This window comes from Pinus tabuliformis, chromosome 9 (assembly GCF_031772625.1).
Source record: "Pinus tabuliformis cultivar Carrire ecotype Pingquan chromosome 9, CPIR1, whole genome shotgun sequence".
Taxonomy (NCBI): Eukaryota; Viridiplantae; Streptophyta; class Pinopsida; order Pinales; family Pinaceae; genus Pinus; species Pinus tabuliformis.
In genome coordinates, this window is record NC_142307.1 from 832853227 (window position 1) to 832878819 (window position 25593).

Sequence of the window (25593 nt, forward strand, 5' to 3'; positions counted from 1 at the left end):
GCACATCCCGAACACACACCTTCTTTCTCTACTTGGAATTCGGGCATCCCTGTTACCATCTGTCTTACATCGGGTAGAGCTTTGTAATGAAGGTGGGCAAACCTCCAATGCCAAATTTTGGACTGAAGAGATGTGTCATAAGATATGACACCTAGTGGACTTCCATCGACCTGATATAATGAATCAACACGAAACCCAAGGGTAAAGGCATATTTAACATTATTTTTCCATATGCGTACCTTACCATCGCTGAAGGTTACCTTGTAGCCTTTATCCTCCATTGCCGAGATGGGTACCAAGTTCTTTTTGAGATTAGGTACATATAATACATCTTGTAAGTGAATCATATTACCTTGATTCAATTTGAGAGAAACATTGCCTACACCTTTCACGGGGTATTTCATGTCATCTCCAAGGACAATTTCCAGGTTAGTTTCTTTCTCTACCAGATTATGGAGTACTTCTTTGTAACCAGTGAAGTGTCATGAGGCACCACTATCAATGAGCCAAATTCCCATTGAGTCTGAAGGAGCGGAGGTAGATAGAGCAACTGGTAGATAATATTCAGCCTGCTTATTGTCAACAGTGTTAGATTCATATCTGGAATTTCTAGCCTTCTTGAATGGTTTCCCTCTTCCTTGATTTCCAACATTCCTTTTACCTTTGCTGTTGAATTTTCCATTCCTTCGATTACCATGAGAGGGATTTTGATCATCGTCACGATGAGAGTCCTTTCTATCAGGGCATTCCCTTGCATAGTGACCTGCTTTATTGCAAATGTAACATCGTCCTTTTCTTCCACCTTTCTTTTCGATTTAGACCCAGAATTATTTCTTTTCTTAGCTTGAGAAGAAAAAGCAGCAGGAGGACCTTTAGGCAAGGGAATTTCTTGCTCTTCTACCCTTGTTTCTTCTAGCCATTAATTCCTCGAAACCAAGAATTACATTATAGTTAAGAAGAGTAGTCCTAAACACGTACCATTCGGATGGTAATCCTCCAAGAGTCGTGAGTGCCATTTCCCTGTCAGTAATAGTCTCCCCAATAGATAGGAGATCGTTCTTGATCTCGGTGATTCTTAAGAAGTATGCTTGCATACTCTCATCTTTACCCTTCTTGATTTCCCTCAACTTATTTCTAAGAAACAAAACTTGATTTTCATCATTAACTTTAAGTAAACTCACCAGTCTATTGTAGATTTCCTTGGAGGTGTCTAGATCAGAGATGTAGGCCACCAAGCGCTTGTCGATAGAGTCCCGAATGATCTTCTTCGCTTTAATTTCTCCGTTCTTCCATTTGTTCCTGGCAGTAGGAGGTGCATTTGATGGAGGCTCAACAATATTGCCTCTCACATGATCCAACGCTCATTGATCCTCAAGGGTTAGATCAATAGACATCTTCCATCCGTGGTAGTCAGCTTTCTCACGGAGCTTGTCTTTGGCAGGAAAGAGTGTTGAGGACCCCATCGTTCTTTTAGGATAGCTTTGCCAATCTTCTCTTCGGTGATTGCTCTTGCTCTTGCTCTTGCTCGGCTTTGTCTTCACCTCAGCTTTGATTCCATGTTAAGTTATGGTATGTTCTATGCCTATAACAGTTTACTTCTTTTTCTTATTATATTCCACAGATTAGCAATCACATGTACATAAAGTAAAGTGCAAATAGAACATTAAACGATCGACAGAAAACAAGCCAAGACAAGAGACACAAGATGTGGCGGCTAGCCAGGGACAAACCCCACAATGTGTGGGGAAACCCTTTGATCAAATATTCTTTTATCTTCAATAATTCAGCAGAGAGAAATAGTACAATAAATCTGATTCATATCAACAGTAGCAAACCCTAGATCAGCAGCATCAACATTAGCGGCTTCATCATCAAACTAGGGCAAACGATATCTCACAAACCGACCGTCGGATCAGCTTGATTCCACCACCAAAAGTTGCGGCTTCCAGAGGAGGTTCAGATGAACCTACAACGTAGTTCAAATGAGGAGATCATCTAGTCCATGCAGGTCAATCTTTACTTCTGCAGTTGCAACTTCAGTTTCGGCAGTTTCCGGCTTCAAACTAGGGTAGTCGATATCTTGCAAACCATCCGTCGAATTGACTTCATTCCACCACCAAAAGTTGCGGCTTTCAGAGGAGATCCAGATGGACCTACAGTGCAGTTCTAAGGAGGAGATCTAATGGTCAACGCTGGTCAAACTTTGGATCTGCAGTTGCAGCTTCAGGTTCAACAGCTTCCGGCTTCACATGTGTGAGAGAGAGACCCTTTTCTGCACAGTAGAGAAGAGACTCATTTTTGCGCAGTAGAGAGAGAGAGATGTGATGAGATGAGTGAGTCCAAATGAGGAAAAGTCCTCTAATATTTATACACAACGTTGGTGTTTGAATATATGCGACTGTTGGGTTTCTGAGCCTACATGAGTTGTAGGTCGGCTTGATAATAATTCCATAATCAAAATAAATTCATATCTCCATGAATACTTATTGGAATTAGATGATATTTATATCAATCCTACACCTCTCGACGAGAGGAATGTAATAAAAATATTATCAAACATGAATAAAATGACCCACATGAATTTTTGGCCCTAGTTGCCAATTTTAACAAGATACAACCGCACTAATGGTTACTCGCTCTGTGCGGTTGTGACCTAACATATTTTTTATTGTTGACCACAGACTTTGACTGTTGACCGTGGGCTTGGAGACTTTGAATCTGATCAGATTTGTCTATTGGAATCATCTCTTGGATATTGTTGAGTTGGTTTTGTTGGATAATATTTTTATTCGTGAATTGGAACATTGTACTCTCTCTTCACTGAACATTTTATGACAATCTAATAAGAAGGAAAATTTAAAATGGTTTTCCCCCTTGTGGGGTTTTTACCTGGTCTTTGACCAAATCCTTGTGTCCCTTATTGCTCTTTGGTTATCTTCTACTATCTATTGCATTTAATGTTGTATCTACAATTGCTATTGATCTTTGGAAGATTAAATTGTGTTGAAAGATTGCAATTAAAGAAAAAAATTGGGCTAAAGTGATTGTAAAAACATAAAACATTGGAAAATTAACATTTGGCTTCATATCCTAGTGGAAAACTTCTGCAGTGTGAAGAAGTTAAATTGTCACAAGTAAAGCGAATGGTCAATGAAATTGACTTGTGATACGATGAGGGGAGAATCATGCCACAACACAAGTAAGGTGAGTAGTGCGGTCCAATATTTTGCAAGTCTATGTGCACTGCTACTTCCCATTGTGTCGCCTTTGTGGTGCATCATCTTCCAACCTTTTCCTCTTTTCTTCATGATTAATGTTTTTAGCGTTCTTTCCTTTGTCTTGATACAATAGTGGTTTATCTATATTTATGTACACCTCACCGCAAGTCTGCCAATTTCGTCCCATGGAAACGAACATCATGAAAAAGTTAATTGTGAGCAACCCTTCTCATATAATTTGAAGCTAAGGATTATTGATTCATCACCTTCTTCATCAAGTTTCTGCAAATTGTATACTTCCATTGATGGAATTTACAATTGTTAACCTTTCCAGTAATGTTGTGATAAATCTTTAAGGCATAATCACTAGCAAACCTTGGATGATTGGGATTTGTGCTAGTGATTACCTCTTTCATCACCTAAAAAAGGGGCCATGATCATCATGGTATTTATTACCATTGTTAAGTCACAAGTACGCACATATAATTTCATGTAGTAAGGTGTTCTTGAAATCAATACTTGAACAAAACTTTAATAGTGGTTATGAAAGGTGTATAATGCAACCACTCAATATCATATATTGGAAAATTCCCAACTATGCATGCGCCTAAAGCATTGCCAAAATATAATTCATTGTAATTGTAGAAGAGAGCATGAATGTTGGGGTTGGGATGCAAAATATCTCTCTTTTAATTTTCCCTAGTTTCATGAGTTTTTCCTCCATGGTTGACTCATTAATTTCATCATTCACAAATCCTGCATTCTCATATGCTTTTGCTTGCTCATCTAAGTTCATTGGATCAACACCAACACCATTTTCCCTTTCCTCAAGGTCAAAACTTTCCCTGTGCTCTCCAAAGATCAAATTTTGTTCGGTGAAATATCTACTATGAAAACTCAATATGACAATGTTAGAGATAAAGTTATAAATGACTTCGTCAGAAAATATTCAAAATTCCATCATTAATACCACACAACCACAATACATATGCTGAATAGACTAGGTATATATTCTACACTAGTAGTTTGGAAAATATGCTTGTTCATGAACAAAATATGGCCCTAAGAAGATTTGGCAGCTCAAATTCATCTGTAGTCTATGGACTCGCTTATGGAATTTTGGCGTGACCAGAAGGTGTTGAAGGCAAATTCAAATTAGAATCAATATTAGAATCTTTAGCAGGTTGTAAATAAGAAGGTGCCCCATCAATTTGGGTTTCTGAGCCCATGTCAATGTCGAGGGCATCTATCTCATTCATTATTTCTACCTCCTCAATGTCATTAGGCACACTATAGCTTTTCTCAAGTGAGTCTTGGTTTTCTGTACTATATCCTTTAATTCCATCATCTCATCCTACATATTATCAATCTCTTCAATGTTCATTGTCTTAAGTGATCCTTTTAGTACATTGTTGGAAGATTTTAAGGCTACCATCATATTTTTAGCATCTTTGATGCTATTAGTGGCAAAGAAACTTGATCAATATTGAATTTTTGATTGTAAATAATTTCCCTCTGTCCCTCATACACCCTCTTTTGCTCGAGTATCCTCATAGTCTGAGATTTGATAACCTCTTGAGTAGGGCCTAGCCTAGCCTCCTTTATTTTTTTCTTTATATCTAGCAAGTTCAATATCGAGTTTATTAACCATTTAATCAACTATGTAAGATCTTTTATTAATCTTTTTTACACCAGGATATCGAGTTGAAAATGGGAGGACTATAGACAAATTCCTAGTATCTAATCCTATAGTAACATTGGTACTTCCAACCTTGGTTTCCAATGTTGTTGATTTCCGATGCTTTTCCAATGCACATGCAAAGGTAGTTACCAAATGAATGAAATATGCTACTATCTCTAAAAGAAAGTATTTAACTGCAAGATATAAATTTTTGTGTGAGCCCACCTATGAAACTAATTCCTAGATGCTTCGTTCCCAAGAATATGAGAGCTTAACTCAATTACTTGATTGTTAATATAATGTCCCTAACTATGTAGGAGAAATAAGATGGGTTCTGCTAGCCTAATAAGTTACCGTGGTAAAAATTTTAATAGGGGAACATGATTCGCCTTGGAAAAACATTCTAACTACCTAACTGGTGAAAGGGGGAAATATCCTAGGTTAATGAAAAGTCGCTTTAATTTTATAAAACGAAAATGTTCCTAAAGTGACTTAATAAATTTAAAAAGGTAAAATGGCAGAAAAAGTGGCCACTTAATTATAAAAGGAGAAAAGTGAGGAGTCTCTCATCATTTTATCACTTTCATTTTGAGAAAAAGAGCTCTTGGAGAGAAGCAAAAGTTTTTGGAAACCCTAGCCATGATTGCTAGCTTCGGTGTTGAAACTAAAAACCCTAGTTGGTCTTGAGAGTGGAATCGCATTGATTTCACCATTGAGATTCAAAGCCAAAGATTATTTGCAGAAGATATTGAGGTAAAGAGGTATTAGCAATTGATTTTATTTTTTGATATTGTGTTTTCTATATATCATCTCACAAGTGGAAGCGCCTAGCCAAAGTTGAAGTTAATATTGATATTGAAGAGGACCATATTCTATCACAAACTAGTGAGTCAAAGTTTTGGGAGATTCGCTGAGGTTGGCACTGGGAAAAGTGGTCGAATTACTCCTCCACTAGATGGTCGAGTTCTATCTATACAAGGATGAGTTATTCACTATTCCAAAGAGGACAAGTCACTCATTTTTTTTGTTGGCCGATATCCCTTTCTCCTGTTGGTGCATATTCAAGTTTGTAGAGAACCTAGATATATCCCTAATCATGAGTCAAGATGCTGAAAATAGGACATGTTATGTCTGTGTGTCTTGGGAAAAAATGATTTGATTTTCTTCTTGGAGTGAGCCAACAAAAGGACAAAGTCACATAGCTTTGTTGGTTGTGCATTACCCTTATGAACATCAATAAATACACCAGCGAGTGGTTCTAACTATGTATTAACACCATAAAATCGTACACATGTTGGCACAATCCAGAAGACACTAAAAGGTGTCCAACATAATGCACAAGTGAACATTTTCCAGCTAAATACATCATGAAGTTTAAAGAATCAAATTTCTCCTAAGGTCCAAAGTTTATAAAGTAAAAACAATTGATGTCGCGTGGCTATTTCTTCGATAAATGTGTGCGTGCGAAATATCCTTTGAAAGTCATGCGGTTGTAGAAAAGGATGACTCGGGGATTCAGGACTCTACACAGTTGGGGCATATTCTCTAACATGAGCTTAGTCCAATACGACCGAATTCAATTCGCCTTGAAGCTATGTAGCCCTCAATGGAATCATATTTGTCCTACTCATGTGTCATTATCATGCATGAACCAAGAGGGGGAAGATGGATTCCAAAAATTCTATATAAACAGGCCATGGGAGAGCCAAAATATGAGACATTGTTATTCTGGCCAAATTTCTATCAGAGAAAACCACCATTTCATTGTTGAAGCTAAAGAAGAGAAGAGCACTAGCATGTTGGCCATATTTTTTCTAAGCAATCCATCACCCTAGTGAGAAAAGAAGAATCCACCATTGGAGAGCCTTCATACTTCTTTGAGAGAGAGGAGAAAATTGCAAAGAGATTAAGGAAAAGAAACCCCCTTGTTGAGGAATTTTGAGCACCATAGCTCAAATAATTCTCTTCAAGTGTCTAAGATTCAACTATTGTATTCAACCTCTACTACCACCAGTCAATGAAGGGAACTTTTTCTGTTATCTTATTGATTTATTTGCTCCATTGAGCATTGTTTGTGTATTTACCTCTTTGTTTAGTTTATGTTTATGTATGCATTGTTTCCACTATTTAGAATGTTGTGTTTATTTAATTATTTCCACTAACAACACCAATTCTTCCTGTGATCCTTTGCAAGGAACAATCAATTACTAAGGATGTGTCTTTTGGTGCACCATTTCCACAAAAACACTACCATAGGAATGGCGACCATACATTTGTCTTTTCATTAATCTAAAGATTGTTTTTGCAGGACCTTCTCTCTGTACAACCATCCCACAAGGCGTTCAACACCTCTCTGGAATTTTTACAGACCTCTAGGACATGTTCTGAACCCACAGAAGTGAAAATTTTCATGTTCTTTCTTGCCCATGCAGATTTTTCATTGATAGACATGCGCGCGCGTCTGTGTGCGGCTAAACTCGCATGGGCACCAGAAAGCAAAAAGGAGCCTTGTATTTTTCTCTTTTCTCAGGTGATTGGCAACCTTTAGTGAATTTCCTTCACCTCTGCATTATGCATTCTTTGTTTCATACCCCTGGTTGCTTTACTAACCTCAATTGGTGGAGAAATTAGAGTATTTTTCATTTTTCATTTGCAATACACACATAGCTTAATTAGGGAGAAAAGTAAGTGGCCAAATTCCACATATGTTTTTCAAACTATTTTGCTAAAATTTTTTGCAAATCACATAGCTTAATTAGTAAAGAAGCAAGTGGCCCATCATCCACAAATCTTACTACTAACCAAAGCATTTAATTCATCATTTTTTTGGACTAGGAGAAAATGTTATTAGATAAAGTAAGTAATATCTGCTTCCCTTGCATCTCTTAGACGAACTTGGGCTTGCATATGAAAAATTTCTTAAAAGCATTTTAATTTCCATCTCCCTTGTTAAACTCCACATAGTTTAATAGGAAAAGAGTAAGTGGCCCATAATCCACAAATTATTTCTTTTTCCATGCAAGGAAAAATCAACACTTAGTGTAATTAGAAGGATATATTAAAGGATCACCACATATCTGCATCTTATCACACTTTGAATGCTCACTTGTATCACACACTAAGCTTCCATACACTTTTTACTCAAGGGCATCCAATTTCCGAAGCTTTGGGTACTTAGTCTATTTTGGCTCACAAATCACTCCATAAGTGAATTAAGACTCCTTAAAAACAACCACAAATTGAACCAACTAAGTTTCCCCACAGGGGCCACCAAAAAATTTATAGTTCAGGTTAGGACCATTGGGGGTGTTAGTCTTGAGGTGTAGTGCTGACTTTTTGAAGGTTAAAGGAAAGGTTCGATTTGCTTCTTTGTTATTAAAGAGGTCCCACATGGGCCATTATTCCCCTCCTTCTCTTACCCCTCTCACACTCTACCTGTCCCATTTCCTGAATTCACCTTCATACCGACAAAACCCTTTTTATCCTTAGCCCCAAGTGCGAAAGCCAAATATACCCATAAAACCTTACCCATATGTCTTACACGCTCATAACACATTCCCCGAAGACATCCCGTACATTCCACCTTCCTCTGTCGTTTATCTCTTCTCGCCGATCCAATGGCCAACTTTCCTCCCAATCAATGCAATTTTCCCGACACCCCTCCGTCATTAGATCATCCCCACTAGATCTAACGGTCAGCGCCCATATCGTGTAGACAACAAACGCGCAAAGTACCCGTGCGATGAGGGCGGTTTTTCTTTTTCCCTGCCACTACGTGTCATCTCGTGAATGGCATTGAGCGAGTTTTGACACTTACCGCTTACCGCCCGATGCCCGCGCGATAAAAAACATTACCACTCGAATCAAACCACCCCGTATGTTATCGCTCGCACATCACCACTGCCCGATAACCGTCCGATCTGCTTGCCTGAAGATCTAGTGGCGCGGACATGTTCCACACCTGCCATGATCACTAACCTCCAAAAAGTGATCCCCACCACACATCTTTCTTGATCCGATGGCCACCAGTCACGATCACTTCAACCATTCATCTGCCCATGCACTCCATACTCCACTCCCTGTCTATTGCACAAAGGGGAAGATGGCTGACTTTGTCAGTTTGGTGACAGTCTGACCATGAAACTAAATTAACAGAAACCATGGCCAAGGGAGACAAGGACAACGCACGACTCAGCAACTGAATTAAACAGGCATGGAACTCCACAGCCACAATTAAGCCAACCACTTAGTAGGACAACGCAATATCAGAATGGATCAAATGTTTTCGTGATGAAATGAAATTGCGTCCTGAAACGCGATCAGACAGTTAATGCCAGTTGGTGGTCAATTAAGACCCTCCATCCCTAAACGGCTAAGGGCCATTGTAATGACAGATTATAAATAGCCAGAAGAAAGATGTAATCAAGGTTGGAAATTGTGTTTTGGTTCAACTTCTGGAGACTGTAGATATTCTGTAACTTGCAGCGTCTCATCTTCATTTTCAGCAATGCAAGCTTCTTTTGTTGTTAATTGCTCAATGCCCATTTCTCCTCTGTTCTAAACTTGTACCTGGAATGTTTTATTCATGATATCTTCTATGCCTAATGCTAGATAACTGTCATCTTATCTCTGTATTAGTAAATTGAATGTATCAGTGAGTAGGTCACTCAGGTTTCTTTTGTATCTAATGCAAGATAACTGTCATCTTATCTCTACATTGATAGATTAGATTTGTAAGTTTCTTTACTAGTTGCAGCTGGCCATCATACATTCTATATGCATCTGCTGGTGTGGTTAGTATTCTTCATTCATTCACTTAATCTGCAAATTGTTGAGCATTGGTGGTCTAAAGCCTTGTAGTCTGAGGGTGTTCATGCATGTCTGGAGTGAAAATAGAGTAGAAGTGGTTATCTGGCTTGAACCAAACCATCACCCATCCCAATAAGTTCCTAGAACCTTATTGAAAATTATATGTTACTAGGCATCTCTGAGCTACAACCTAGGAGAGTTTCCTGGAGACCTAACTTAATTGGCACCATTGCCGGGGAGAGGAGATTGAAGCTCAGCTTCCCTGGGAGAATGACACATATCCAGCTTTGATGATAAACAAATTCTGGACGCATTTTCGGTTGTAATAATCTATCTGGCGATTCTACTAGAGGCCGAACCTTTTGGCAACTCCACATCATAGTTCTGGCTCAGTTTGTGAGGCATACTCGGAGAAATCCTCAGAAGTCACCAGCTGACCCAGTACCTGACCCTAAAAATATCATCAAAGGAAGAAAGATATCACAGAAAGGAGCATCAGGATCAGGTAAACCTAAACAATCCTCCATATCTCTAAAAGAAAGGCTTGTAATAGAACAAATACCTGTTGAGAATATAGGCTCTAGCATTAGCAGTGAAGAAAAATTTTCAGATATTCATAAAGCTCCTTATTCTTTAGGTCCTCCTTTGGATTTCAGCCCAAAGAAAACCTCCCCTCCAGTCAATCATATTCCTTTAGTCCTGTTAGTCACTCCTCAGCTCTCTATCATTCAGACTGCCAACACTCTTCCATTCACCACAACCATGGCAGTCCCACAAGCACTCACCAAAACGGAAAGAATTATAGCTGCAAGGTATGGACCTCTAGTACTGCCCAGTCCTTTGAATGCAATGCCTGCTGGAGAATATCAGAAATACATGCCTAAGTTCACTGGAACTAAAGGGGTTACAGCTGAAGAACATCTTGAGTCATTCTATAGCTATGTTGATAACCTAGATATTAGTGAAGATGATGTATGGATGAGAGTATTTGTTCAAAGCCTAGATGGAGAGGCAAGAAAATGGTTCAGAGAATTGACCCCTAAATCTATAACAGATATTGAGGCCTTAAATGTTGTTTTCCTAAAGCACTGGGGAGATAAGAAATATTTGCTCTATTATCACAGCGAGTTTGGCAACCTAAAAAGGGAGAATGGGGAGTCATTGTATGATTTCAATAAAAGGTTCAACCGCATGTACAACAAGATACTGGCCGAAGTGAAACCTACTCCCACCTCTGCCAAGCTCACTTATGCCAATGCCTTTGATTCTCACTTCTGCCTGCTATTGAGAGAAAGATGTGCTTCTCTGGCTGAGATGCAAGATGCAACTTTGGAGGTAGAGTCTAACATCATGGCTGCAGAGAAACTCAAGGGACATGTTGATAGAAGGAGACAGAGGGGTGAATCTTCTTCATCTTCAGACCCCAAGAGAGACAAAATGACCAAGATGATAGAGTCATTGGCCTCTAAAATCTCCAAGCTGAAGGTTGAACAACATTCAGGGAAAGGAAGGGTTCCGAATACATTTGCTCCTAGAAATCCAAATCCATATAGGAGAGCAAATGAGCAATTGCAGATCATGCAAAGCGGCAAAGAGGCCAGTGAAGAATAGAAGGTGAAGACTCCTTTCCAGAATGTAGTCATGGAGGAGGAGCAATTTGATGAAGAGGATGAGATCCACTGCATGGAAGACAAAAGCAGTGCTTCCTTTTTTACATTAGCTGCCTATGAGGAGGCATTGCTCAAGGACTAGACCAGCCAAGAGTGGGATAGAGAAGTTGTTCTGCAAACTAAAGATCAGCAGAGATATAACCTGAGTTCAAAGATGAGTAATGTGAAAGAAAGCCCTGTCCAAAGAGCTACTGTCCCCACAGAGCAGCAGATTAGCAAGTAGAAGCGACCAGTGGCTGATCCGATCAACCTCAAAGCACCATCTCAAGAGGTAAGAGGTTCTGACAAGTCCCCTTCCCCTTTCAATTTTGAGTCAGAAGTCCCGAAGTTGAAAATATCTGTACCTCTGGTAGAACTGGTAAAGAGTGAGGCCTTTAAGAAACCCATCCTTGATGCCCTTGAGCTCAAAGCCACACAAGCATCAAATGACTGTGTCAATTTACAAGATGACAAACCTGCAGTTGTGCTTAGCCCAATGACTGAACCCTCTGATGATAGCTCCCTATCATTCTATGTCTCCTTGACTATTCATGACAAAAACCTTCACTACTGTCTACTGGACACAAGTGCCAACCATAATCTAATGCCAAAGGCTGTCATGGATGAGTTAGGCCTTGACATCACTAGACCCTATCATGACTTGTTCTCTTTTGACTCAAGAAAGGTGAAATGTTTAGGGTTAATCAAAGATCTAGACATCACCTTGTCCCAACTGGCCATGAAGAGCATGATGATGGATATTGTGGTAGCAGATGTCCCTCCTAAGTTTGGCATGTTACTTTCCAGAGGATGGATTAAGAGATTAGGTGGGACATTGCAGAATGATCTGTCTTATGCCACTGTATCGGTTTTTGGGGGAGAAAGCAGAAGGTTATACAGAGAAGCCCAGATGGCATATATCATCAGTGATGAAAAGAATCCCACTAATCATCCCATTTATGTTGTGGACATTGATTTTGGAGCATGTATTCTCCAAATTGAAGAATCCCAGTTGGCCTCAGTGCAGCTCAAGAAACCAGTATGCTAGGTCACAGAGAAGGAAGGTCCATGAATTTGGGACATGTTCTTTGATGGAGCTTGCTCTAGGGAAACTGCAGGAGCAGGTGTAGTGCTGGTATCCCCAACACAGGAATGCATACATATGTCTTTCAAGCTGATTTTTCAGGTCACCAACAATATAGCAGAGTATGAGGCTTTGATATTGGGCTTAAATGCTGCTAAAGAAATGGGAATCAAAGACATAAAGGTGTTTGAAGATTTCGATCTCATCATTCAACAAGTGAACAAAACCTTCCAAGCAAAGCACCCAAGGCTGAAAGCATACAGAGATGAGGTATGGAGGCTCAAAGATTCTTTTAGTAGCTTTTGTATCTCATATATTCCCAAAGTTAAGAATCAGCTTGCTGATTCCCTTGCCGTGTCTGCTAGCATGTTCATCCCTCCCATGCCTCCTAGATTGACTTATGAAATCCAAGTGAAATATAGACCATCCTTGCTTGACAATGTCAAGTATTGGAAAGTTTTTGAGGATGATGATGAAGCCAATAGGTTTCTACAAGTCATTGATGAATTCTATGACATGAAAACTGATCAAGAGAATGAAGCCATGGGGGAATGTCACCAGTCTCATCTAAGAAACAGAATTGGCCAAGACAGCATTGTACAGCTACCTAGTAACCAATACCTAAAGGGATGGTGCCTCTAGAGAAGTTGTTTGACCATAATGATGTACCCTATAGTACTGCCCAAAAGGAAAATACGTTTGCAGTCCATAGGCATAAAATAGGGAGCTCAGATCATCCAAAGTATATAAATCTATCCACCCATTTGTCTGTTGCCCACAATTTTGAGTACTGCACCCTAATGAAGCAATTCGCTGATGTTTTTTCCTGGGAGTATAGTGACCTTAAGAGTTATGATAAGAACATCATTGAGCATAAGATTCCACTGGAGAAAGACACCATCCCTTTTAAGCAGAAGATGAGACCCATAAGCCCTCTGCTACTCCCTTTGATCGAAAAGGAAATCAAGAAATTGTTGGCCGCCAAGCTCATAGTTCCACTGAGGTATTTGAAGTGGGTAGAAAACGTGGTAGTAGTGAGGAAGAAAAGTGGAGAAATCAGGCTGTTTGTCGACTTCAGAAACTTGAACAGATTCTCTAAGAAAGACAACTATCCCCTGCCCAAAATGGAACATCTGCTGCAAAAGGTTTCAGGGGCTAGAGTCATGTCTTTCTTGGATGGATTTTCAGGGTACAATCAAGTGGATGTACATCCAGAAGACCAAGAATAGACTGCCTTCACCACTCGTTGGGGCACTTTTATGTACTCGAAGATGCCCTTTGGACTGATGAATGCTAGGGCCACCTTTCAGAGGGATATGGATATAGCTTTTGTGTTAGAAAAGGACAAGTTTGTCCTGATTTACCTTGATGATATAACAGTTTACTCCAGCAGTCATCAAGATCACTTGCAACATCTGAAGAGGGTGTTTTTGAAGTGCAGAAAGTTTGGGATTTCAGTAAATCCTAAGAAGTCACAGTTTGCTCTAAAATAAGGAAAGCTTTTAGGGCACATTGTTTCAGTTGCAGGTGTTAAGATTGACCCAGAAAGAGTCAAAGCAATACAAACATTATCTGTTCCAAGGTCAAAGAAGGAAATTCAATCCTTTTTGGGTAAGATAAACTTCTTAAGGAGGTTTATTCCAAATTTTGTAGAACTAGTGAAACATATCACCTCCATGCTGAAGAAGGGATCAGAGATCAAATGGACAGATGCAGTAAGAAAATCTTTTGAAGCCATCAAAAGAGCTATTATGGAAGTTCCCACTCTAATCAGCCCAAACTATAACAAGGAGTTCCATATTTTCTCTTTTGCTTCCTGTGACACCCTTGCAACAATCTTGTTGCAGAAAAATGATGAAGGTACAGAGCACCCAGTGGCTTTTTTCAGCAAAACTTTAGGAGATGCTGAATTAAGATGTGACATTATTGAAAAACAGGCTTATGCTCTTATTAAGTCTTTGAAGGCATTTCGAATCTACATTCTGCACTCCAAGGTGATTGCCTATGTACCTTCTACCTCAGTAAAGGATGTTCTAGCACAGCCAGATGTTGATGGAAGAAGGGCTAAATGGATTGCAAAGCTCATTAAGTTCAACATAGAATTGAAGCCCACCAAGCTTGTTATAGGCGAGGGCCTGGCTAAGCTTATGGTTGAGGAAAATTGCAGTTGCTGGACATAAATTGCATGGGTACAAATTCAGAGGTTGAACAAATAGGGGAAGAAATAGTGGAACGAGGGCAGAGTCAGTCTTTGGATGAAAACTTGGCTTCTTGTGAATGGTATTCTGGAATAGTTCACTTCTTGTTGAAGCTAGAAGTTCCCCCAGGCCTTATTTCAAGCCAAGCCAGGACCCTTAAGCTCAGAGCAACCAAGTTTTGAACTAATAGGAACCTGCTTTATTGGAAGGACCCAACTGGAATCCTCTTAAGATGTCTAGACAAAGAGCAGTCTGTGGAAGTCATGCACCAATTCCATTCTAGTATCTGTGGAGGACATCATTATTGGAAAACCACAACCTATAAGATCCTGAGAGCTGGGTATTATTGGCCCACTCTATTCTTTGATGTGTTTTCATTTGTGAAATCTTGTGACAAGTGCTAGAGATTTGCAGGAAGGAAACAATTGAAATCTTTGCCCCTGAAGGCAATACATACCAGTGGCCCTTTCCAGCAGTGGGGTTTGGATTTCATAGGGGAGATCAATCGACATTACAGTGGCTAGCATAGATGTATTTTAGTAGCCACTAATTATTTCACCAAATGGATTGATGCCATCCCCACTAAGAAAGTTGATCACCAGGTTGTCATGAAATTCTTGATAGAAAACATTTTCAACAGGTTTGGTTGCCCAACCAAATTGGTTACAGACAATGCAGCAACTTTCAGGGCAAAAGAGTTGGTGGACATGTGTGAATAAATGGGCATCAAATTAGTGCATTCCAGCTCATATTATCCTCAAGGTAATGGCCTAGAAGAATCATCCAATAAAAGCCTAGTAAGGATAATAAAAAATATACTGGAAGACAACAAAAGGAACTGGGATTCCAAGCTAAACTTTGCATTATGGGTTGACAGAGTTACCACCAAGAAATCCATAGGGAATTCTCCATTCAAGCTGGTATATGGCATTGAGGCTATTTTCCCAATCCAATTGGTCCTCCCTGTAGCCAAATTCTTGCAAGAAGAGCAGAACGAGGAAAGTGACATGGAAAGGAGGATGAGTGACTTCGCTGAAGTTCATCAGATCAGAGATCAACTTATTGAGAGGTCTGGAATACATCAAAAGAGAATCAAGGAAGCTTTCGACAGAAAGGCAAAGAGGGACAATTTTCAGGTTGGTGACTAGGTTCTCAAATGGGATGCACTGAAGGAAAAGAAAGGCAATCATGGTAAATTTGATGCTCTATGGACAGGACCATTTGTCATCTATCAGGTCTAGGGAAACAATACTTTCATGCTGCAAAGTTTGGAGGGAGAAACTGTTTTTGATGGCCCAGTCAATGGGCGGTTTTTGAAAGATTATTTTGTTTAAGGCTTTTCAGGCCCTAATATTGTAAATATGTTATTTTTCAAAGTTTTGGTGTAGGCTTAGATAGACTCCATGCCCAATGGAATACTAGGTAGTATTTCTGATCTTGTTTCTTATGTAAAAGGCAGTGGTCTACGGTTCTTGAAACTTCACAGGGAGGCATTCATCCCGAGAAGGAGCCAGTGTTAGTCCTGAGGTGCAGTGCTGACTTTTTGAAAGTTAAAGGAAAGGTTTGGTCTGCTTCTTTGTTATTAAAGAGGTCACACATGGGCCATTATTCCCCTCCTTCTCTTACCCCTCTCACACTCTACCCGTCCCTTTTCCTGAATTCACCTTCATTCCCTGATAAAACCCTTTTTATCTTTAGGCCCAAGCGCGAAATCCAAATATACCCATAAAACCTTACCCATATGTCTTACGCGCTCATAACACATTCCCCGAAGACATCCTGTACATTCCACCTTCCTCCACCGTTGATCTCTTCTCGTCGATCCAACGACCCGCTTTCCTCCCGATCAATGCAATTTTCCCAACACTCCTCTGCCGTTAGATCATCCCCACTAGATCTAATGGTCAATGCCCATATCGTGCAGACAACAAGCGCGCAAAGTACCCGCGCGATGAGGGCGGTTTTTGTTTTTCCCTGCCGCTACGTGTCATCTCGTGAATGGCATCGGGCGAGTTCTGAGACTTACCGCTTACCGCCCGATGCCCGCGCGATAAAAACCATTACCACTCGAATCAAACCACCCCACATGTTATCGCCCACACATCTCCGCTGCCCGATAACCGTCCGATCTGCTTGCCTGAAGATCTAATGGCCCGGACATGTTCTGCTCCCGCCATGACCGCTAGCCTCCAAAAAGTGATCCCCACCACACATCTTTCTTGATCCGACAGCCACCATTCACGATCACTTCAACCGTTCATCTGCCCATGCACTCCATACTCCACTCCCTGTCTATTGCACGAAGGGGAAGATGGCTGACTCTATCAGTCTGGTGACAGTCTTACCATGAAACTAAATTAACAGAAAGCATGGCCAAGGGAGAAAAGGACACTGCACGACTCAGTAACCAAATTAAACAGGCATGGAGCTCCATGGCCACAGTTAAGCCAACTACTTAGCAGGACAATGCAGTATCAGAATGGATTAAATGCTTTCGTGATGAAATGAAATTGCATCCTAAAACGCGATTAGACAGTTAATGCCAGTTGCTGGTCAATTAAGATCCTCCATCCCTAAATGGCTAAGGGCCATTGTAATGACAGATTATAAATAGCCAGAAGAGAGATGTAATCAAGGTTGGCAATTGTGTTTTGGTTCAACTTCTGGAGACTGTAGATATTTTGTAACTTGTAGCATCTCATCTTCATTTTCAGTGATGCAAGCTTATTTTGCTGTTAATTTCTCAATGCCCATTTCTCCTCTATTCTAAACTTGTACTTGGAATGTTTTATTCATGGTATCTTCTATGCCTAATGCTAGATAACTGCCATCTTATCTCTGTATTAGTAAAATGAATGTATCTGTGAGTAGGTCACTTAGGTTTCTTTTGTATCTAATGCAAGATAACTGTCATCTTATCTCTGCATTGATAGATTAGATTTGTAAGTTTCTTTACTAGTTGCAGCTAGCCATCATACATTATGTATGCATCTGCTGGTGTGGTTAGTATTCTTCATTAATTCAATTAATCTGCAAATTGTTGAGCATTGGTGGTCTAAAGCCTTGTAGTTTGAGGGTGTTCATGCATGTTTAGAGTGAAAACGGAGTAGAAGTGGTTATCTCGCTTGAACCAAACCATCACCCATCCCAATAAGTTCCTAGAACCTTATTGAAAAATATATGTTACTAGGCATCTCCGAGCTACAACCTAGGAGAGTTTCCTAGAGACCTTACTTAATTGGCACCATTGCTAGGGATAGGAGATTGAACCTCAGCTTCCCTGGGAGAATGACACAGATCCAGCTTTGATGATAGACAAAGTCTGGACACATTTTCGGTTGTAATCATCTATCTGGCGATTCTACTGGAGGCCGAACCTTTTGGGGACTCCACATCATAGTTCTGGCTCAGTTTGTGAGGCATACTCGGAGAAATCCTTAGAAGTCACCAGTTGACCCAATGCTTGACCTTGAAAAGGTCATCAAAGGAAGAAAGATATCACAGAAAGGAGCATCAGGATCAGGTAAACCTAAACAATCCTCCATATCTCTGAAAGAAAGGCTTGTAATAGAACAAATACATGTTGAGAATATAGGCTCTAGCACTAGCAGTGAAGAAATTTTTTTCAGAGATTCATAAAGCTCCTTATTCTTTAGGTCCTCCTTTGGATTTCAGCCCAAAGGAAACCTCCCCTCCAATCCATCATATTCCTTTAGTCCTGTCAGTCACTCCTCAGCTCTCTATCATTCAGACTGCCAACACTCTTCCATCCACCACAACCATGGCAGGCCCACAAGCACTCACCAAAATGGAAAGAATTATAGCTGCTAGGTATGGACCTCTAGTATTGCCCACTCCTTTGAATGCAATGCCTGCTGGAGAATATTAGAAATACATGCCTAAGTTCACTGGAACTGAAGGGGTTACAGCTGAAGAACATCTTGAGTCATTCTATAGCTATGTTGATAACCTAGATATTAGTGAAGATGATGTATGGATGAGAGTATTTGTCCAAAACCTAGATGGAGAGGCAAGAAAATGGTTCAGAGAATTGACCCCTAGATCTATAACAGATATTGAGGCCTTAGATGATGTTTTCCTAAAGCATTGGAGGGATAAGAAAGATTTGCTCTATCATCACACCGAGTTTGGTAACCTAAAAAGGGAGAATAGGGAGTCATTGTCTGATTTCAATAAAAGGTTCAACCGCATGTACAACAAGAAACCAGCCGAAGTGAAACCTACTCCCACCTTTGCCAAGCTCACCTATGCCAATGCCTTTGATTCTGACTTCTGCCTGCTATTGAGAGAAAGAAGATGTGCTTCTCTGGTTGAGATGCAGGATGCAGCTTTGGAGGTAGAGTCTAACATCATGGCTGTAGAGAAAATCAAGGGACATGTTGACAGAAGGAGTCAGAGGGGTGAATCTTCTTCATCCTTAGACCCCAAGATAGACAAAATGACCAAGATGATAGAGTCATTGACCTCTGAAATCTCCAAGTTGAAGGTTGAGCATCATTCAGGGAAATGAAGGGTTTCGAATACATTTGCTCCTAGAAATCCAAATCCATATAGGAGAGCAAATGAGCAATTGCAGATCATGCAAAGGGGCAAAGAAGCCAGTGAAGAACAAAAGGTGAAGACTCCTTTCTAGAATGTAGTCATGGAGGAGGAGCAGTTTGATGAAGAGGATGAGATCCACTGCATGGAAGACAAAGTCAGTGCTTCCTTTTTGACATTAGGTGCCTATGAGGAGGCATTGCTCAAGGACCAGACCATCCAAGAGTGGGGCAGAGAAGCTGTTCTGCAAACTAAAGATCAGCAGAGATATAACTTGAGGTCAAAGATGAGTAATGTCAAAAAAAGCCCTATCCAAAGAGCTGTTGTCCCCATAGAGCAGCAGATTAGCAAGCAGAAGCGACTAGCAGTTGATCCCATCAGCGTCAAAGCACCAGCTCAAGAGGTAAGAGGTTCTGACAAGTCCCCTTCCCCTTTCAGTTTTGAGTCAGAAGTCCAGAAGTTGAAAATATTTGTACCTCTGGTAGAACTGGTAAAGAGTGAGGCCTTTAACAAACCCATCATTGATGCCCTTAAGCTCAAAGCCCCACAAGCATCAAATGATTGTGTCAATTTACAAGATGACAAACCTGCAGTTATGCTTAGCCCAATGATTGAACCCTCTGATGATAGCTCCCCATCATTTTATGTCTCCTTGACTATTCATGACAAAACCCTTCACAACTATCTGCTGGACATAGGTGCTTGCCATAATCTAATGCCAAAGGCTATCATGGTTGAGTTAGGCCTTGACATCGCTAGACCCTATCATGACTTGTTCTTTTTTGACTTAAGAATGGTGAAATGTTTAGGGTTAATCAAAGATCTAGCCATCACCTTGTCCTAGCTGCCCATGAAGAGCATGATGATGGATATTGTGCTAGCAGATGTCCCTCCTAAGTTTGGCATGTTACTTTCCAGAGGATGGATTAAGAGATTAGGTGGGACATTGCAGAAGGATCTGTCTTATGCCACTATCCCAGTTTTTGGGGGAGAAAGCAAAAGGTTATACAGAGATGCCCAACTGGAATATATCATCAGTGATGAAAAGAATCCCACTAATCATCCCATTTATGCTGTGGACATTGATTTTGGAGCATGTATTCTCCAAATTGAAGAATCCCAATTGGCCTCAGTGCAGCTCAAGAAACCAATATGCCAGGTCATAGTGAAGGAAGGTCCATGAATTTGGGACATGTTCTTTGATGGAGCTTGCTCTAGGGAAACTGCAGGAGGAGGTATAGTTCCAATATCCCCAACACAGGAATGCATACATCTGTCTTTCAAGCTGACTTTTCAGGTCACCAACAATATAGTAGAGTATGAGGCTTTGATATTGGGCTTAAATGCTGCTAAAGAAATGGGAATCAAAGATATAAAGGTGTTTGGAGATGCCAATCTCATCATTCAACAAGTGAACAAAACCTTCCAAGCAAAGCACCCAAGGCTGAAAGCATACAGAGATGAGGTATGGAGGCTCAAAGATTCTTTTAGTAGCTTTTGTATCTCATATATTCCCAGAGTTAAGAATCAACTTGCTGATTCCCTTGCTGTGTCTGCTAGCATGTTCATCCCTCCCATGCCTCCTAGATTGACTTATGAAATCCAAGTGAAATATAGACCATCCTTGCCTGACAATGTCAAGTATTGGAAAGTTTTTGAGGATGATGATGAAGTCAATAGGTTTCTACAAGTCATTGATGAATTCTCTGACATGCAAATTGATCAAGAGAATGAAGCCATTGGGGAATGTCACTAGTCTCATCTAAGAAACAGATTTGGCCAAGACAACATTGTACCTAGTAACCATATATCTAAAGGGTTGGTGCCTCTAGAGAAGCTGTTTGACCATAATGATGTACCCTATAGTACTGCCCAAAAGGAAAATAAGTTTGCAGTCCATAGGCATAACATAGGGAGCTCAGACCATCCAAAGTATATAAATCTGTCCACCCATTTGTCTGCTACCCACAGTTCTGACTATTGCATCCTAATGAAGAAATTTGTTGATGTTTTTGCCTGGGAGTATAGTGACCTTAAGACTTATGACAAGAACATCATTCAGCATAAGATTCCACTGGAGAAAGACACCATCCCTTTTAAGCAGAAGCTGAGACCCATAAGCCCTCTGCTACTCCCTTTGATCGAAAAGGAAATCAAGAAATTGTTGACCACCAAGATCATAGTTCCACTGAGGTATTCGAAGTGGGTAGCCAACTTAGTATTAGTGAGGAAGAAAAGTGGAGAAATCATGTTGTGTGTCGACTTCAGAAACCTGAACAGATGCTCTAAGAAAGACAACTATCCCCTGCCCAAAATGGAACATTTGCTGCAAAAGGTTTCAGGGGCTAGAATCATGTCTTTCTTGGATGGATTTTCAAGGTACAATCAAGTGGCTGTACATCCAAAAGACCAAGAAAATACTGCCTTCACCACTCCTTGGGGCACTTTTATGTACTCGAAGATGCCCTTTGGACTGATGAATGCTAGGGCCACCTTTCAGAGGGCTATGGATATAGCTTTTGTGGGAGAAAAGGACAAGTTTGACTTGATTTACCTTGATGATATAATAGTTTACTCCAGCAGTCATCAAGATCACTTGCAGCATCTGAAGAGGGTGTTTTTGAAGTGCATAAAGTTTGGGATTTTAGTAAATCCTAAGAAGTCATAGTTTGCTCTAGAAGAAGGCAAGCTTTTAGGGCACATTGTTTCTGCTGCAGGTGTTAAGATTGACCCAGAAAGAGGCAAAGAAATATAGACATTATTTGTTCCAAGGTCAAAGAAGGACATTCAATCCTTTTTGGGTAAGATAAACTTTGTAAGGAGGTTTATTCCAAATTTTGTAGAACTAGTGAAACATATCACCTCCATGCTGAAGAAGGGATTAGAGATCCAATGGACAAATGCATCAAGAAAATCTTTTGAAGCCATCAAAAGAGCTATTATGGAAGCTCCCAATCTAATCATCCCAGACTATAACAAGGAGTTCCATATTTTCTCTTTTGCTTCATGTGACACCCTTGCAACAATCTTGTTGCACAAAAATGATGAAGGTACAGAGCACCCAGTGGCCTTTTTCAGCAAAAATTTAAGAGATGCTGAACTAAGATATGACATTATTGAAAAACAGGCTTATGCTCTTATTAATTCTTTGAAGGCATTCTGAATCTACATTCTGCACTCCAAGGTGATTGCCTATGTACCTTCTGCCTTAATAAAGGATGTCCTAGCACAACCAGATGTTGATGGAAGAAGGGCTAAATGGATTGCAAAGCTCATTGAGTTCAACATAGAATTGAAGCCCACCAAGCTTGTCAAAGGCCGGGGCCTGGCTAAGCTTATGGCTGAGGAAAATTGCAGTCTACTAGACATAAATTGCATGGGTACAAATTCATAGGTTGAACAAATAGGGGAAGAAACAGTGGAATGAGGGCAGAGTTAGACTTTGGATGAAAACCTGGCTTCTTGTGAATGGTATTATGGAAAAGCTCACTTCCTGTTGAAGCTAGAAGTTCCCCCAGGCCTTAGTTCAAGCCAAGTCAGGACCCTTAAGCTCAGAGCAGCCAAGTTTTGCATTAATAAGAACCTACTTTATTGGAAGGACCCAATTGGAATCCTCTTAAGATGTCTAGACAAAGAGCAGTCTGTGGAAGTCATGCACCAGTTCCATTCTAGTATCTGTGGAGGACATCATTGTTGGAAAACCACATCCCACAAGATCTTGAGAGCTGGGTATTATTGGCCCACTCTATTCTATGATGTGTTTTCATTTGTGAAATCTTGTGATAAGTGCCAGAGATTTGCAGGAAGGCAACAACTGAAATTTTTTCCCCTGAAGCCAATACATACCAGTGGCCCTTTCCAGCAGTGGGGTTTGGATTTCATAGGGGAGATCAATCCACATTCCAGTGGCCAACATAGATGGATTTTAGTAGCCACTGATTATTTCACCAAATGGATTGAGGCCATCCCCATTACGAAAGCTGATCACCAGGTTGTCATGAAATTCTTGACAGAAAACATTTTCACCAGGTTTTGTTGCCCAACCAAATTGGTTACAGACAATGCAACAGCTTTCAGGGCAAAAGAGTTGGTGAACATGTGTGAATCAATGGGCATCAAATTAGTGCATTCCACCTCATATTATCCTCAAGGTAATGGCCTAGAAGAATCATCCAATAAAAGCCTAGTAAGGATAATAAAAAAGCTCCTGCAAGACAACAAAAGGAACTGGGATTCCAAGCTAAATTTTGCATTATGGGCTGACAGAGTTACCACCAAGAAATCCATCGGTAATTCTCCATTCAAGCTGGTATATGGCACTGAGGTTGTTTTCCCAATCCAATTGGTCCTCCCTGTAGCCAAATTCTTGCAAGAAGAGCATAAAGAGGAAAGTGACATGGCAAGGAGGATGAGTGACTTGGCTAAAGTTCATCAGATTAGAGATCAACTGATTGAGAGGTCTGCAATACATCAAAAGAGAATCAAGGAAGCTTTCGACAGAAAGGCAAAGAGGGACAATTTTCAGGTTAGTGACAGGGTTATCAAATGGGATGCACTAAAGGAAAAGAAAGGCAATTATGGTAAATTTGTGTTCTATGGACAAGACCATTTGTCATCTCTCAGGTCCAGGGAAACAATACTTTCATGCTGCAAAGTTTGGAGGGAGAAACTGTTTTTGATGGCCCAGTCAATGGGCGGTTTTTGAAAGTTTATTTTGTTTAAGGCTTTTCAAGCCCTAGTATTGTAAATATGTTATTTTTCAAAGTTTTAGTGTAGGCTTAGATAGACTCCATGCCCAATGGAATACTAGGTAGTATTTCTGATCTTGTTTCTTGTGTAAAAGGCAGTGGTCTATGGTTCTTGAAACCTCACAGGGAGGCTTTCATCCCCATAAGGAGCTAGTGTTAGTCCTGAGGTGCAGCGCTAACTTTTTCAAGGTTAAAGGAAAGGTTCGGTCTACTTCTTTATTATTAAAGAGGTTCCACATGGACCATTATTCCCCTCCTCTTACCCCTCTCACACTCTACTCGTCCCATTTCCTGAATTCATCTTCATACCCCAATAAATCCCTTGTTATCCTTAGCCCCAAGCGCGAAAGCCAAATATACCCATAAAACCTTACCCATATGTCTTACGTGCTCATAACACATTCCTCGAAGACATCTCGTACATTTCACCTTCCTCCACCGTTGATCTCTTCCCACCGATCCAACGGCTTGCTTTCCCCCCGATCAATGCAATTTACCTGACACCCCTCCGCCGTTAGATCATCCCCACCAGATCTAACGGTCAGTTCCCATATTATGCGGACAACAAGCGCGCAAGGTACCTGTGCAATGAGGGTGGTTTTTCTTTTTCCCCGCCGCTATGTGTCATCTCGTGAATGGCATCAGGTGAGTTTTGACACTTACTGCTTACCGCCCGATGCTCGCGCGATAAAAACCATTACCACTCGAATCAAACCACCATGCACGTTATCACCCACACATCTCCACCACTCAATAACCGTCCGATCTGCTTTCCTGAAGATCTAACGACCCGGACATGTTCCACTCCTGCCATGACCGCTAGCCTCCAAAAAGTGATCCCCACCACACATCTTTCTTGATCCGATGGCCACCATTCACGATCACTTCAACCGTTCATCTGCCCATGCACTCCATACTCCACTCCTTGTCTGTTTCACGAAGGGGAAGATGGCCGACTCTATAAGTTTGGTGACAGTCTGACGATGAAACTAAATTAACAGAAAGCATGGCCAAGGGAGAAAAGAACACTGCACGACTCAGCAACCAAATTAAACAGGCATGGAGCTCCACGGCCACAATTAAGCCAACCACTTAGCAGGACAACGCAGTATCAGAATGGATTAAATGTTTTCGTGATGAAATGAAATTACGTCTTGAAATGCGATCAGACAGTTAATGCCAGTTGGTGGTTATTTAAGACCCTCCATCCCTAAATGGCTAAGGGCCATTGTAATGACAAATTATAAATAGCCAGAAGAAATATGTAATCAAGGTTGGCAATTGTGTTCTGGTTCAACTTCTAGAGACTGTAGATATTCTGTAACTTGTAGCGTCTCATCTTCGTTTTCAGCAATGCAAGATTCTTTTGCTGTTAATTGCTCAATGCCCATTTCTCTTCTATTCTAAACTTGTACCTGGAATGTTTTATTCATGATATCTTCTATGCCTAATGCTAGATAACTGTCATCTTATCTCTGTATTAGTATATTGAATGTATTTGTGAGTAGGTCACTCAGGTTTCTTCTGTATCTAATGCAAGATAACTGTCATCTTATCTCTGCATTGATAGATTAGATTTGTAAGTTTCTTTACTAGTTGCAGCTGGCCATCATACATTCTATATGCATCTGCTGGTGTGGTTAGTA

The 25593-nt window shown here is 40.5% G+C and overlaps 1 pseudogene; it reads right to left on the minus strand.

Annotated features, from left to right (window-relative positions):
• Positions 1-4327: 4327 nt before the first annotated feature.
• Positions 4328-8455, minus strand: LOC149151363 (vacuolar protein sorting-associated protein 60.1 pseudogene; annotated as a pseudogene).
• Between the last annotated feature and the right edge of the window lie 17138 nt (positions 8456-25593).